Below are 13,459 nucleotides of genomic sequence, written 5' to 3'. Positions count from 1 at the left end.
GGCATTTACTACCCTTAACAGAAACATGGGGGTAACCTGTACGGAGTGGCATTTACTACCCTTAACAGAAACATGGGGGTAACCTGCACGGAGCGGCAGTTACTAACATTAACAGAAGGCATGGGGGTAACCTGCACGGAGCGGCATTTAGTACCCTTAACAGAAACATGGGGGTAACCTGTACGGAGCGGCATTTACTACCCTTAACAGAAACATGGGGGTAACCTGCATGGAGCGGCATTTACTACCCTTAACAGAAACATGGGGGTAACCTGCATGGAGCGACATTTACTACCCTTAACAGAAACATGGGGGTAACCTGTACGGAGCGGCATTTACTACCCTTAACAGAAACATGGGGGTAACCTGTACGGAGCGGCATTTACTACCCTTAACAGAAACATGGGGGTAACCTGCATGGAGCGGCATTTACTACCCTTAACAGAAACATGGGGGTAACCTGCACGGAGCGGCAGTTACTAACATTAACAGAAGGCATGGGGGTGACTTGCACGGAGCGGCAGTTACTAACATTAACAGAAGGCATGGGGGTAACCTGCAGGGAGCGGCAGTTACTAACATTAACAGAAGGCATGGGGGTAACCTGCAGGGAGCAGCACCACTTGGGGTTTTTTTCTGCCCTCTCTTACCCTGTTACCCATTTCTGAATGTTGAGTGCCACTCCTCTCCCTCCGATTCTGTTAACGCCATCCCCCCTTATTCCCTTGGGCGGGGGAGCTGCAGCCCCTCACCCACAAGGCCCATCCAATGCCACTTTAGGGATCGGTTATGTCGGAGCTTCCGGGGGGGGGGGGGGGCAGGTAACATGTAAGCAAACCCACATCCGTGGGTGGCAAACTGAAAAAAGTGCTACTACTCGTGCTGCAGGGTCGGCCAGCAAGAAGGGGTTAAACCCAAAAAGTGCCGGGGCTCGCCAGTCCGACCATAATCTCTTAAGTACCGGGTGAGCTAATGGCTCTAGAAAGGCCTCCCGGGGAAGGGCCCCTGGCGCTGCCAGCAGGACTGCGCTCACATCCCAGCGTCGCAAGCAAGAGCGGGGCGGGGCGAGAAACGCCTCCCCCAGCCTCCTGCATAAAACGGCAGCCGGGCGGCAGCCATTCCTTCCACGTGCGGCCCCCTCTCCCCCGGGCCAGAAACCGCAGCTTCCCGTCCAACCTGCTGAGGGCAGCCGGGGGAGAGAAACCGCAGCGAGGAGACGGGGGGCCTCATCCCCAGCCTGCCACCGGGGTCCAAAGGCTTTCCGAGAGGAAGCCAGTCCTATCCCCCCCACCCCCCTTCCGACATGTAACCCCGGGGCACTCAGGGGCTGATGGGGCCCTTCCTGCACAGACAGAGCCCCAGGCTTCCCAGCAACTGCAGTGCAGGGCCCCGCTGAAGCCCCCACCCAGGCGCTCCCTTTACCGAGGACTGCAGAACATTTACAGCTTCAGCAGGGTCTCTCGCTCCCCTCCTCGGGGCTTGCCCCGTTAGGCCAATCACTCCGATTTATCAGGCTGACCACAGCTCGGTCCCTCTCTATACCTCGGCTCTCCCCCACTCCCAGCTTCAATTCGTTTCCTGAAACCTTCTTAAAACTCCTTAGGAAGTACCCGGCGGGCACTTCCACCCTCCCTCCCTCCCTCACGTTCTGCTTAAGTTAGCAGCCACGGTGCTCCTGTCGCCCTTCCTCCCCGGGCACTCTGTATCCTCTCGTTCCCCCTCCCCCTTTTATCCGGTCCGCAGGGTGAACTCCACACTTCCAGGCTCTTTCAGGGGGAAGAGTTGCCACTCTCTCAATGGTTTGGCCACAGAGTCCCCGGTACCAAGGGCCATCAGCTCCCAGTGCAACAAAAACAGTCTTCAAAGAAGAGACAGGAGGGGTGGAATAAAATTTCCTTGCCTCAAAACTGAGGAGATAGTGCAAAAAGACAGTTTATTCAAAAAATATAACTCCTCTGCATCTGAGGGGGAGAGAGAGCGCACTGCAGGTCTTCCCCACCCCATGATCCAGCCTTGGACGCAACAGACGCCTCCTATCTGCTTGAAAAGGTAACTGAAGATCCGGGAGGAGTGATGGCGAACAGCCAGGTCACACCCTCTGCAGCTCTCACATGCAAACCTCTCTTCCCTAATTTCTGTACTGAACCTCCCCAGTTAAATGGCCCACTCCTGTCAGTGAGGGTAACCAAGGGTTCCCTGCATGCGGCACTGCCGGATCTACCCCAGGCTGCATCATCTCTCTCCCATGCCCTGCCAAGCCACAAAAAAATATTTCTGGATCATGAGGACTGGCATTGAACATGGAAGCAGGAGAGACCACATCTATTTATTTATTTATTTATTTAAAAATATTTCTATACCGTCTTTTCAAACTAGTTTGATCAAGACAGTTTACAAGTATCAATTATATTTATTTATTTATTTATTTAACTTCTTTTACTATACCGACACTCAAGACCAGGTCTTATCGTACCGGTTTACATTAGAACAAGGGGAAAAATCAATTAACGTATAAGTGGAAAAGAGAAGTTACATTAAAACAGGGAGAGTAAAAACATGGATGTCGGAAGATAGGACAGAATTAAGTAATTGAACAATAAGTTAACAAAAATTACAAACTATAAATTAACATAAAACAATAAATTAATAATACAGAAAACATGGATTATAATCAGCGGAAATATACATGGAAATATATATATATGGAATATATACAGCTGGAATATACATGTTATGTCAGATGGGAGGAGTGGCGGGGGTGAGGGAAAAGGGTGGGTTGAGGTTGCGAGTGGAAAAGGGAAAAAAGAGAAAAAAGTTTGGGAGTGCGGGGAGGGAGAAGGGTGGGTTGGAGGGTGAGAGAGAGTTGGTTAATATGGAATCCTTCAACGATAGGCTTGTGTGAACAGCCAGGTTTTAAGTTTTTTTCTGAAGGTTAAATGGCATTGTTCCTGGCGTAAGTCTTGAGGAAGCGAATTCCAATGTAGGGGACCTGCTGTTGAAAAAGCTCGCTTGTGGATGGAGTTGTGAACTGATGATTTGTTGGGAGGGGCCTTGAGCTTACTTTTGTAGGCAGTTCTTATTGGTCTTGAAGATGTAAGTAGTTTCCAGAGGGAAGGTGAGTTGGAGAGAGGATTGTTGGTAGACCGATTTGTGGATGATAGTGAGAGCTTTGAACAGTATTCTATGTTGAATAGGAAGCCAATGTAGATTTTTAGGATAGGTGTGATGTGGTCCTTGCGCCGTGTGTTTGTAAGGATCCTGGCTGCTGCGTTTTGCAGCATCTGTAGAGGTTTGGTCGAAGAGGCGGGGAGACCGAGTAGAAGAGCGTTGCAATAGTCAATCTTTGAAAACAGTATTGCTTGAAGCACAGAACGGAAATCCTGGAAGTGTAAGAGCGGGTCTTAGATGCTTCAGGACCTGTAGCTTGAAGAAACATTCTTTAGTTGTAGCGTTAATGAATTTTTTGAAATTCATTCTGGAGTCAAGGGTGGCCCCAAGGTCTCTGACATGGCTTGCTAGTGGGGTTATTGTGTTATTAGTGAAGGGGTGGTTATCGCTAGGGGAGATAACCAGGAGTTCCGTTTTGGACGTATTTAGGACCAGGTTGAGATTCGTGAGAAGCTGGTTGATGGCATGTAGGCAGTCGTTCCAGAAATTTAGAGTTGAGGAGATGGGGTCCGAGATGGGGATTATGATTTGCACATCGTCTGCGTATATAAAATGGATGAGGTTGAGGCTATTGAGCAGCTGGCATAAAGGAAGTAGGTATATGTTAAACAGGGTAGGGGACAGAGAAGAGCCCTGTGGTACTCCTTGTTTTGATGGGACGGGGTGGGATTCTTTGTCGTTTATTTTAACTTTGTAGTGCCTGTTGTTCAGAAGGATTTAAACCAGAGCAGTGCAGAGCCAGAGATGCCTATTTCCATTAGACGGCTGATGAGGATGTCGTGATTTACCGTGTCAAATATATAGATATATATATATATATATATATAGATATAGATCGTATATATATATATATATATATATATATATATATATATATATATATATATATAGATATAGATCGTATATATCGTATATAGATCGAGTTAACCAAAATATAATTTAAATAAAATAAAATAAAAATTAAAATCAATCTAATCAACAAAAAGTTAAAGAGAAGCACAGAAAGAAGAAAAATTCATTAAACCATCATAATCCCTACTCATAAAAATAAATATACTAATTTTTTTACAAAAACAGATAAAGAAAGGAAATAAGTAACCCTAAAACTTTAACTTATACAATCCAGATTCCTGATAAGTGTATAATCAAACAGTCAATAGCTGCAGAGTACGTGGCTTGTAAAGGTGGGATGTTCAATGTTCAATCTTCATTTATTGGGGGGGGGGGGGGGGGGGAGGCAATTCACTGGAGGGCCATGGAAATGGTTGCTGGCTCGTGGCCGAACCCACACGCCGTACACAGCGAGACTGACAGAGCTAAAGACGTATTCTGTATAGGAACGAAAGGGCTCCTAGGAGACAAATAGTCAGACATCCAGCAGGACGTCCGCACAGTACCGGAAGGAAGCATTTTACGTCATTGTAGGGGGGGGGGAGGGGAGTGACTTCCCCCAGGTACAAACTTAGGCCAGCATTCCCAATGCCGTGATTTTTTTTTTTTTTTACGCCGGAGGGGCCCCGCTATCGCAGGAGGGGGCCGTACCCTCGATGGCGGTCCCCTCCCCCGTAAAAAAAATATCGTGGCTCTGTCGCTGCGCTGTTTTGTCTCGTGGTACAAGTCCACGAGGCAAAACACAGCAGGCATGGACCTTTAACATGAGACGGCAGCCTCCAAACGCACGGGGCCACCGCCGTCACCTTAAAAAGGGCCCGGCTGCCTAAAAAAAGATAAACGCCAAAAAGTATTAAAAAAAAGTGTCCGTGGGTCAAACCTGACCCCCTCTCCTCACCCCGGGGCCACCACGTGAGGAGGTCCAGACAGCAAAAGTTTAAAAATAAATGATCATATTTACACCATGAAGGGGCCCAACCCTGATGAAATCCCGGCCACAACGTATCCCTCCCCCCCTTTCAATAAAGATGGTCAGGCAGAACCCCCCTATCCCCCCCCCCCCACCACCCCTCGAGGGTCCCTCCGAGTCCATGAAAGAATTGTTGGGATATAGTGGGACCTCCCCCCTGAATCCCACTCCCACAACCTACTAGGGTGAAATCCCTCCAACTTCTGCCATCGGAATCTGCCCAGGGCGCTCCCAAAATGGCACCGACCTGACTGTCTGGGCACCGGACCTTGGCTGCGTGGTTGTGGTCCAGTGCCCAGAAAGGTCAGGTCGGTGCCGTTTTGGGGCAGGGCTAGGGAGCGCCCTCCCTGGGCCCTCCCGATGGCAGGATTTCAGGCATTTGAGGTAATGCAGTGAGGGAGGGTCGTGATTGACTTTCAGGGTGAACTGTGAACATGACTGCGATCAACAAACCCGGAATAGACGGATTGAGCACTACGTCTGTCGCACGAGTGATCTGTCCCGGAGGAACTGATGGGCGGGCTTTGAATCAGAGACGGGGAAATGGATTTGCTAACTCTATGCATGGGCTAAGTACCTCTCTTATCAGGACAACGCAGAAAGGTGCCTTCACTTTTGTGTGCGCAAAAACTTAGCTGCCGACGCAGCAAGGAGTTCTGCGCACAGAGGGACCGACGCAATATCACGAGCGCAAAACTGTGCGGTTTTTCGACGCACTTACATCCTCCTCTCCTGGGTGCCCGGTGCAATAACCGGACGAGCTGCCGCGCTAAAACAGGCGCACTAGGGATACATTGTGCATCCCTAGCCTGTTCTTGGCATCGGGCGCCCAGGAGACGTGGCTGTGCACAGGTTACCAAAATGGGCACTCAAAGTACAAGTGCCTGTTTTATCCCGCGGCGGCGAATTCATCAGCACAGTATACACGGGCTGGAGCGTGTACATTGTGTGCCCAGATATTTTTTTTCCCCTATCGAGCCTTATTTTGACATGATGCTGCTTTCCGTGCTTCCTCCTACTTAGTATCGTCGCGAAAAGCAGGGGTTTTTTTTGGTTTTTATTAAGCGATTTTTTTTTGCATTGCGGGGCAATAGCTAATAGCCTCACCTACATGGCATTTACATGTGATGAGCGCTATCAGCTAGGCCTTTGTTTGGATCCCCTTATTGCATCTGGGGTTACGGACGCGCGTTCAGCCGCTCACTAACCTGTGCACCTGGCTGGACGCCCTTTACTGAATTCGCCCCAGAAAATGCACATTTCTGAGAGGGAGTAGTGCTTAGCGCCCTTGCATGGAAATCCCATGCAAGTGAGAGCATTAAGCAGTACCCCCTGATGCAGAGCGCCTGCATCTGGCCAGTGCACCTTTTTTTTTAGCGCTGGAAACTTCTCCTGGGTCAGGGCTGCAATTAAGTTTACAAAGCACTACTGTGCTGGCACATAAAACTGGTAAAAAAAAAAATTAAAAAAAAAAAACACCCCTAAAAGGAGAAACAATGTTTTAAAGTGTCCATAGATAAGTATTTACTTATTTGTGTAAGAGGTGGCTAAGTAGCAGTCACCCATGCTGGATAGCCGGATAAATCAGCTTTTACCCAGGTAACAGGCCGATACAGTACAGTGCGCTCCCGTGGAGTGCACTGTTAACCCGCGATTGGATGCGCGTTTTCAACGCGCTAGTGTTACCCCTTATTCAGTAAGGGGTCAAAAACGCGCATCCAACCCCCCCCCCCCCCCGAACCTAATTGCGCCCGCAACATGCAAATGCATGTTGATGGCCCTATTAAGTACTCCCGCGCGATTCAGAAAGCAAAATGTTCAGCTAAGCCACACATTTTACTTTCAGAAATTAGCGCCTAACCAAAGGTAGGCGTTAATTTTCTTCGGGCACTGCTTTTTTTTTTACTGCTTTTCTGTGCACCCTCCAACTTAATGTCATGGCGATATTAAGTCGGAGGTCCCGAAAGTTTAAAAAAGTAAAAAAAAAAAAAAATTTGAAGTCGGCCCCCGGCTTGAAAACCGGACGCTCAATTTTGCCGGCGTCCGGTTTCTGAACCTGTGGCTGTCAGCGGGTTTGAGAGCCGACGCAGGCAAAACTGAGCGTCAGCTGTCAAACCCGCTGCCAGCCGCCACTCCTGTCCAAAAAGAGGCGCTAGTGTCCCTAGCGCCTCTTTTTACCGCCGGCCCTAATTTGAATACTGTATCGTGCGCACAGGAGAGTGGCCTGTGCACGCGCCGGGAGAGCGGGCGTTCACCTGCTCTCCGGCGACTTTTACTGTATCGGCCCGTATGTGAAGGTGGCTGCCATCACTTATGGCTTATCAGGGATGAGTTAAAATTTGCTTTGGACCTGTGCCAACGCACATTTTACTCTAAGCATGCTGGGTTTTTGGGTTTGTTTTTTTTAACTCCCAATGCATTCGCTTACTGTATCGGGAATTAAAAAAACATAATCTGGGTGTTAAAAATGTGCAGCTGGAAACCAGCGCAGTTTCTTATCACCCAGATTACTGAATCGGCCTGTTAGTAGGATCAACACATTTGAAGAGCATTTTCCCTGCGACATGATCTCTGCTCGCAATTCCTTACACCTCAGTGTTACGTAAGCAATCGGAATTTCATGCATTAGCTTGTAACATCTGGATGCTGCCATCGCACTGCAGTCTGGTCCTGATATCCTGGTGCAACTCTGAGCACCAGGTCTGGAGCCAAACGTCCCTCATGGGGGTAGAGTGGGGGAGGGTTTGTCTTATTTTTAAAGCCTCAGTGACACATCTCTTGATCTTCTGCACCACACAGATTATATTTTCTTCAATTATAAATCCACACCGATGTAATCTAAATAAAATACAAAAACCCATTGCAACAATTCTCATATCGCTCAACCTGCAAAAAAAAGACAAAAAAAAGTCTGTAAAAGTCAGAGCAGGGAGGCCCTGAAGACACGGAGAGCAGTCTTTTCCAGCGCGTTGGAAAGGGAACTTGGACATGCTACAGTGGTCTGCAGGGAACAGTGACATTTGCAAATTCCTTCTGCTCGTATTCATCTGCGAAAGAATGCAAAAAATGTGCAGGCTTTCGGGAAGAGTCTGGGCGATCCGGGCCACATACCGGTGGCATTACATCTGCGCGAAGCCATCCTGGAAGAATCAGGAGCCAGGCTCTCACACACCTTTCTCCCTTAAGAAGAAAACCGCAAAAAAAAAAAAAAAACCCTCTGGCTGAAGCAGCTGGAAAAAAACAATTCCTCTCGCAGAAGCTCTCCCTGTGTAATCGGCCAGGAATGGCCCCCCTGCAGGAGGAGCTCGCAGACCTGTGACTTGCACTTTTCCAAGGCAGAGCGAACCTGGGGATGACCCCAGCCCTCCAGGCAGATCCCCGGATCAGGGGGGAACTAAACGATTCAAAAGTCTTCCTCCTATCCCTCCCCACTCCCCCCCACACACATTTGGAAAACGTTTTCCTAAAGCTTAAGGTAGTGCTTAACGGTTTTTGCCTGGGCTCTCCCTCTTACCGAAGGCGCACAGCAAAGCTATAAATGCCACCCCAACTAGCCCGGCCCGCCACCCTGCCCTCCGTCAGCCCCCTCTACAAACTCAAACCTGAACAGCACGAACGCTAAAGGAAGTGTTGTGGCCGTCCGCGGCCGACCCAACTCACGTTGAGTCATGCCTGGCTCGCCACCCCTGGTAAAACTCGCGGCTGTGGCTAGCAGCTTACCGCCGTTTCCTCCTGGCTCTCCGTGCTCCACGTGGCGGCTGGGACACCGCCGACCTACGCTACTGCTCTGGGTCTCCTTAGGCGCGCGCATGTGCTCTCCCTTTAAAAGGGCCAATGGTGGGAACTCCAGGGTCGTCCCCGGCTGATGACATCACAAGCCTGAGATATTTAAGCACCTCAGGGGTAGCCTCAGCATTACTACACCAGAGATCCTGTCCCTACGCTTCCCCACTCCTCGGGGTAGCCTCAGCATTACTACACCAAAGATCCTGCCCCTACACTTCCCCACTCCTCGGGGTAGCCTCAGCATTACTACACCAGAGATCCTGTTCCTACACTTCCCCGCTCCTCGGGGTAGCCTCTGCATTACTACACCAGAGATCCTGCCCCTACACTTCCCCACCCCTCGGGGTAGCCTCTGCATTACTACACCAGAGATCCTGTTCCTACACTTCCCCGCTCCTCGGGGTAGCCTCAGCATTACTACACCAGAGATCCTATCCCTACACTTCCCCACTCCTCGGGGTAGCCTCAGCATTACTACACCAGAGATCCTGTCCCTACACTTCCCCACTCCTCGGGGTAGCCTCAGCATTACTACACCAGAGATCCTGCCCCTACACTTCCCCACCCCTCGGGGTAGCCTCTGCATTACTACACCAAAGATCCTGCCCCTACACTTCCCCACTCCTCGGGGTAGCCTCTGCATTACTACACCAGAGATCCTGTTCCTACACTTCCCCGCTCCTCGGGGTAGCCTCAGCATTACTACACCAGAGATCCTATCCCTACACTTCCCCACTCCTCGGGGTAGCCTCTGCATTACTACACCAGAGATCCTGTCCCTACACTTCCCCACTCCTCGGGGTAGCCTCAGCGTTACTACACCAGAGATCCTGCCCCTACACTTCCCCACTCCTCGGGGTAGCCTCAGCGTTACTACACCAGAGATCCTGTCCCTACACTTCCCCGCTCCTCGGGGTAGCCTCTGCATTACTACAACAGAGATCCTGTCCCTACACTTCCCCACTCCTCGGGGTAGCCTCAGCATTACTACACCAGAGATCCTGTTCCTACACTTCCCCACTCCTCGGGGTAGCCTCGGCATTACTACACCAGAGATCCTGTTCCTACACTTCCCCACTCCTCGGGGTAGCCTCTGCATTACTACACCAGAGATCCTGTCCCTACACTTCCCCACTCCTCGGGGTATCCTCAGCGTTACTACACCAGAGATCCTGCCCCTACACTTCCCCACTCCTCGGGGTAGCCTCAGCGTTACTACACCAGAGATCCTGTCCCTACACTTCCCCGCTCCTCGGGGTAGCCTCTGCATTACTACACCAGAGATCCTGTCCCTACACTTCCCCGCTCCTCGGGGTAGCCTCAGAGTTACTACACCAGAGATCCTGTCCCTACACTTCCCCACTCCTCGGGGTAGCCTCAGTGTTACTACACCAGAGATCCTGTCCCTACACTTCCCCGCTCCTCGGGGTAGCCTCAGCGTTACTACACCAGAGATCCTGCCCCTACACTTCCCCACTCCTCGGGGTAGCCTCAGCGTTACTACACCAGAGATCCTGTCCCTACACTTCCCCGCTCCTCGGGGTAGCCTCAGCGTTACTACACCAGAGATCCTGCCCCTACACTTCCCCACTCCTCGGGGTAGCCTCTGCATTACTACACCAGAGATCCTGTCCCTACACTTCCCCGCTCCTCGGGGTAGCCTCTGCATTACTACACCAGAGATCCTGTCCCTACACTTCCCCGCTCCTCGGGGTAGCCTCAGCATTACTACACCAGAGATCCTGTTCCTACACTTCCCCACTCCTCGGGGTAGCCTCTGCATTACTACACCAGAGATCCTGTCCCTACACTTCCCCACTCCTCGGGGTAGCCTCAGCGTTACTACACCAGAGATCCTGCCCCTACACTTCCCCACTCCTCGGGGTAGCCTCTGCATTACTACACCAGAGATCCTGTCCCTACACTTCCCCGCTCCTCGGGGTAGCCTCAGCGTTACTACACCAGAGATCCTGTTCCTACACTTCCCCACTCCTCGGGGTAGCCTCTGCATTACTACACCAGAGATCCTGTCCCTACACTTCCCCACTCCTCGGGGTAGCCTCAGCGTTACTACACCAGAGATCCTGCCCCTACACTTCCCCACTCCTCGGGGTAGCCTCTGCATTACTACACCAGAGATCCTGTCCCTACACTTCCCCGCTCCTCGGGGTAGCCTCAGCGTTACTACACCAGAGATCCTGCCCCTACACTTCCCCACTCCTCGGGGTAGCCTCTGCATTACTACACCAGAGATCCTGTCCCTACACTTCCCCGCTCCTCGGGGTAGCCTCAGCGTTACTACACCAGAGATCCTGCCCCTACACTTCCCCACTCCTCGGGGTAGCCTCTGCATTACTACACCAGAGATCCTGTCCCTACACTTCCCCGCTCCTCGGGGTAGCCTCAGCGTTACTACACCAGAGATCCTGCCCCTACACTTCCCCGCTCCTCGGGGTAGCCTCAGCGTTACTACACCAGAGATCCTGTCCCTACACTTCCCCACTCCTCGGGGTAGCCTCTGCATTACTACACCAAAGATCCTGCCCCTACACTTCCCCACTCCTCGGGGTAGCCTCAGCGTTACTACACCAGAGATCCTGCCCCTACACTTCCCCACTCCTCGGGGTAGCCTCTGCATTACTACACCAGAGATCCTGTCCCTACACTTCCCCACTCCTCGGGGTAGCCTCAGTGTTACTACACCAGAGATCCTGTCCCTACACTTCCCCACTCCTCGGGGTAGCCTCTGCATTACTACACCAAAGATCCTGCCCCTACACTTCCCCGCTCCTCGGGGTAGCCTCAGTGTTACTACACCAGAGATCCTGCCCCTACACTTCCCCGCTCCTCGGGGTAGCCTCAGCATTACTACACCAGAGATCCTGCCCCTACACTTCCCCACTCCTCGGGGTAGCCTCTGCATTACTACACCAGAGATCCTGTCCCTACACTTCCCCACTCCTCGGGGTAGCCTCAGTGTTACTACACCAGAGATCCTGTCCCTACACTTCCCCACTCCTCGGGGTAGCCTCTGCATTACTACACCAGAGATCCTGTCCCTACACTTCCCCACTCCTCGGGGTAGCCTCTGCATTACTACACCAGAGATCCTGCCCCTACACTTCCCCACTCCTCGGGGTAGCCTCTCCATTACTACACCAAAGATCCTGCCCCTACACTTCCCCGCTCCTCGGGGTAGCCTCAGTGTTACTACACCAGAGATCCTGCCCCTACACTTCCCCACTCCTCGGGGTAGCCTCTGCATTACTACACCAGAGATCCTGTCCCTACACTTCCCCACTCCTCGGGGTAGCCTCAGTGTTACTACACCAGAGATCCTGTCCCTACACTTCCCCACTCCTCGGGGTAGCCTCTGCATTACTACACCAGAGATCCTGTCCCTACACTTCCCCACTCCTCGGGGTAGCCTCTGCATTACTACACCAAAGATCCTGCCCCTACACTTCCCCGCTCCTCGGGGTAGCCTCAGTGTTACTACACCAGAGATCCTGCCCCTACACTTCCCCACTCCTCGGGGTAGCCTCTGCATTACTACACCAGAGATCCTGTCCCTACACTTCCCCACTCCTCGGGGTAGCCTCTGCATTACTACACCAGAGATCCTGCCCCTACACTTCCCCACTCCTCGGGGTAGCCTCTGCATTACTACACCAGAGATCCTGTCCCTACACTTCCCCACTCCTCGGGGTAGCCTCAGTGTTACTACACCAGAGATCCTGTCCCTACACTTCCCCGCTCCTCGGGGTAGCCTCTGCATTACTACACCAGAGATCCTGTCCCTACACTTCCCCACTCCTCGGGGTAGCCTCAGCATTACTACACCAGAGATCCTGCCCCTACACTTCCCCGCTCCTCGGGGTAGCCTCAGTGTTACTACACCAGAGATCCTGCCCCTACACTTCCCCACTCCTCGGGGTAGCCTCTGCATTACTACACCAGAGATCCTGTCCCTACACTTCCCCACTCCTCGGGGTAGCCTCAGCATTACTACACCAAAGATCCTGCCCCTACACTTCCCCGCTCCTCGGGGTAGCCTCAGTGTTACTACACCAGAGATCCTGCCCCTACACTTCCCCACTCCTCGGGGTAGCCTCTGCATTACTACACCAGAGATCCTGTCCCTACACTTCCCCACTCCTCGGGGTAGCCTCTGCATTACTACACCAGAGATCCTGCCCCTACACTTCCCCACTCCTCGGGGTAGCCTCTGCATTACTACACCAGAGATCCTGCCCCTACACTTCCCCACTCCTCGGGGTAGCCTCTGCATTACTACACCAGAGATCCTGTCCCTACACTTCCCCACTCCTCGGGGTAGCCTCTGCATTACTACACCAGAGATCCTGTCCCTACACTTCCCCGCTCCTCGGGGTAGCCTCAGCGTTACTACACCAGAGATCCTGTCCCTATGCTTCCCCGCTCCTCGGGGTAGCCTCAGCATTACTACACCAGAGATCCTGTCCCTACGCTTCCCCACTCCTCAGGGTAGCCTCAGCGTTACTACACCAGAGATCCTGTCCCTATGCTTCCCCGCTCCTCGGGGTAGCCTCAGCATTACTACACCAGAGATCCTGTCCCTACGCTTCCCCACTCCTCAGGGTAGCCTCAGCGTTACTACACCAG

General features: G+C 52.0%; 1 protein-coding gene across 3 annotated transcripts in view; it reads right to left on the bottom strand.

Annotated features, from left to right (window-relative positions):
- ARHGEF17 (Rho guanine nucleotide exchange factor 17) overlaps positions 1-13,459 on the bottom strand; it is a 398,121-nt gene that overhangs the window by 272,673 nt on the left and 111,989 nt on the right. The window lies entirely within an intron of this gene.

The sequence above is a fragment of the Rhinatrema bivittatum genome, chromosome 5 (assembly GCF_901001135.1).
Source record: "Rhinatrema bivittatum chromosome 5, aRhiBiv1.1, whole genome shotgun sequence".
Classification (NCBI taxonomy): Eukaryota; Metazoa; Chordata; class Amphibia; order Gymnophiona; family Rhinatrematidae; genus Rhinatrema; species Rhinatrema bivittatum.
This window is presented reverse-complemented; position numbering and strand designations above follow the sequence as displayed.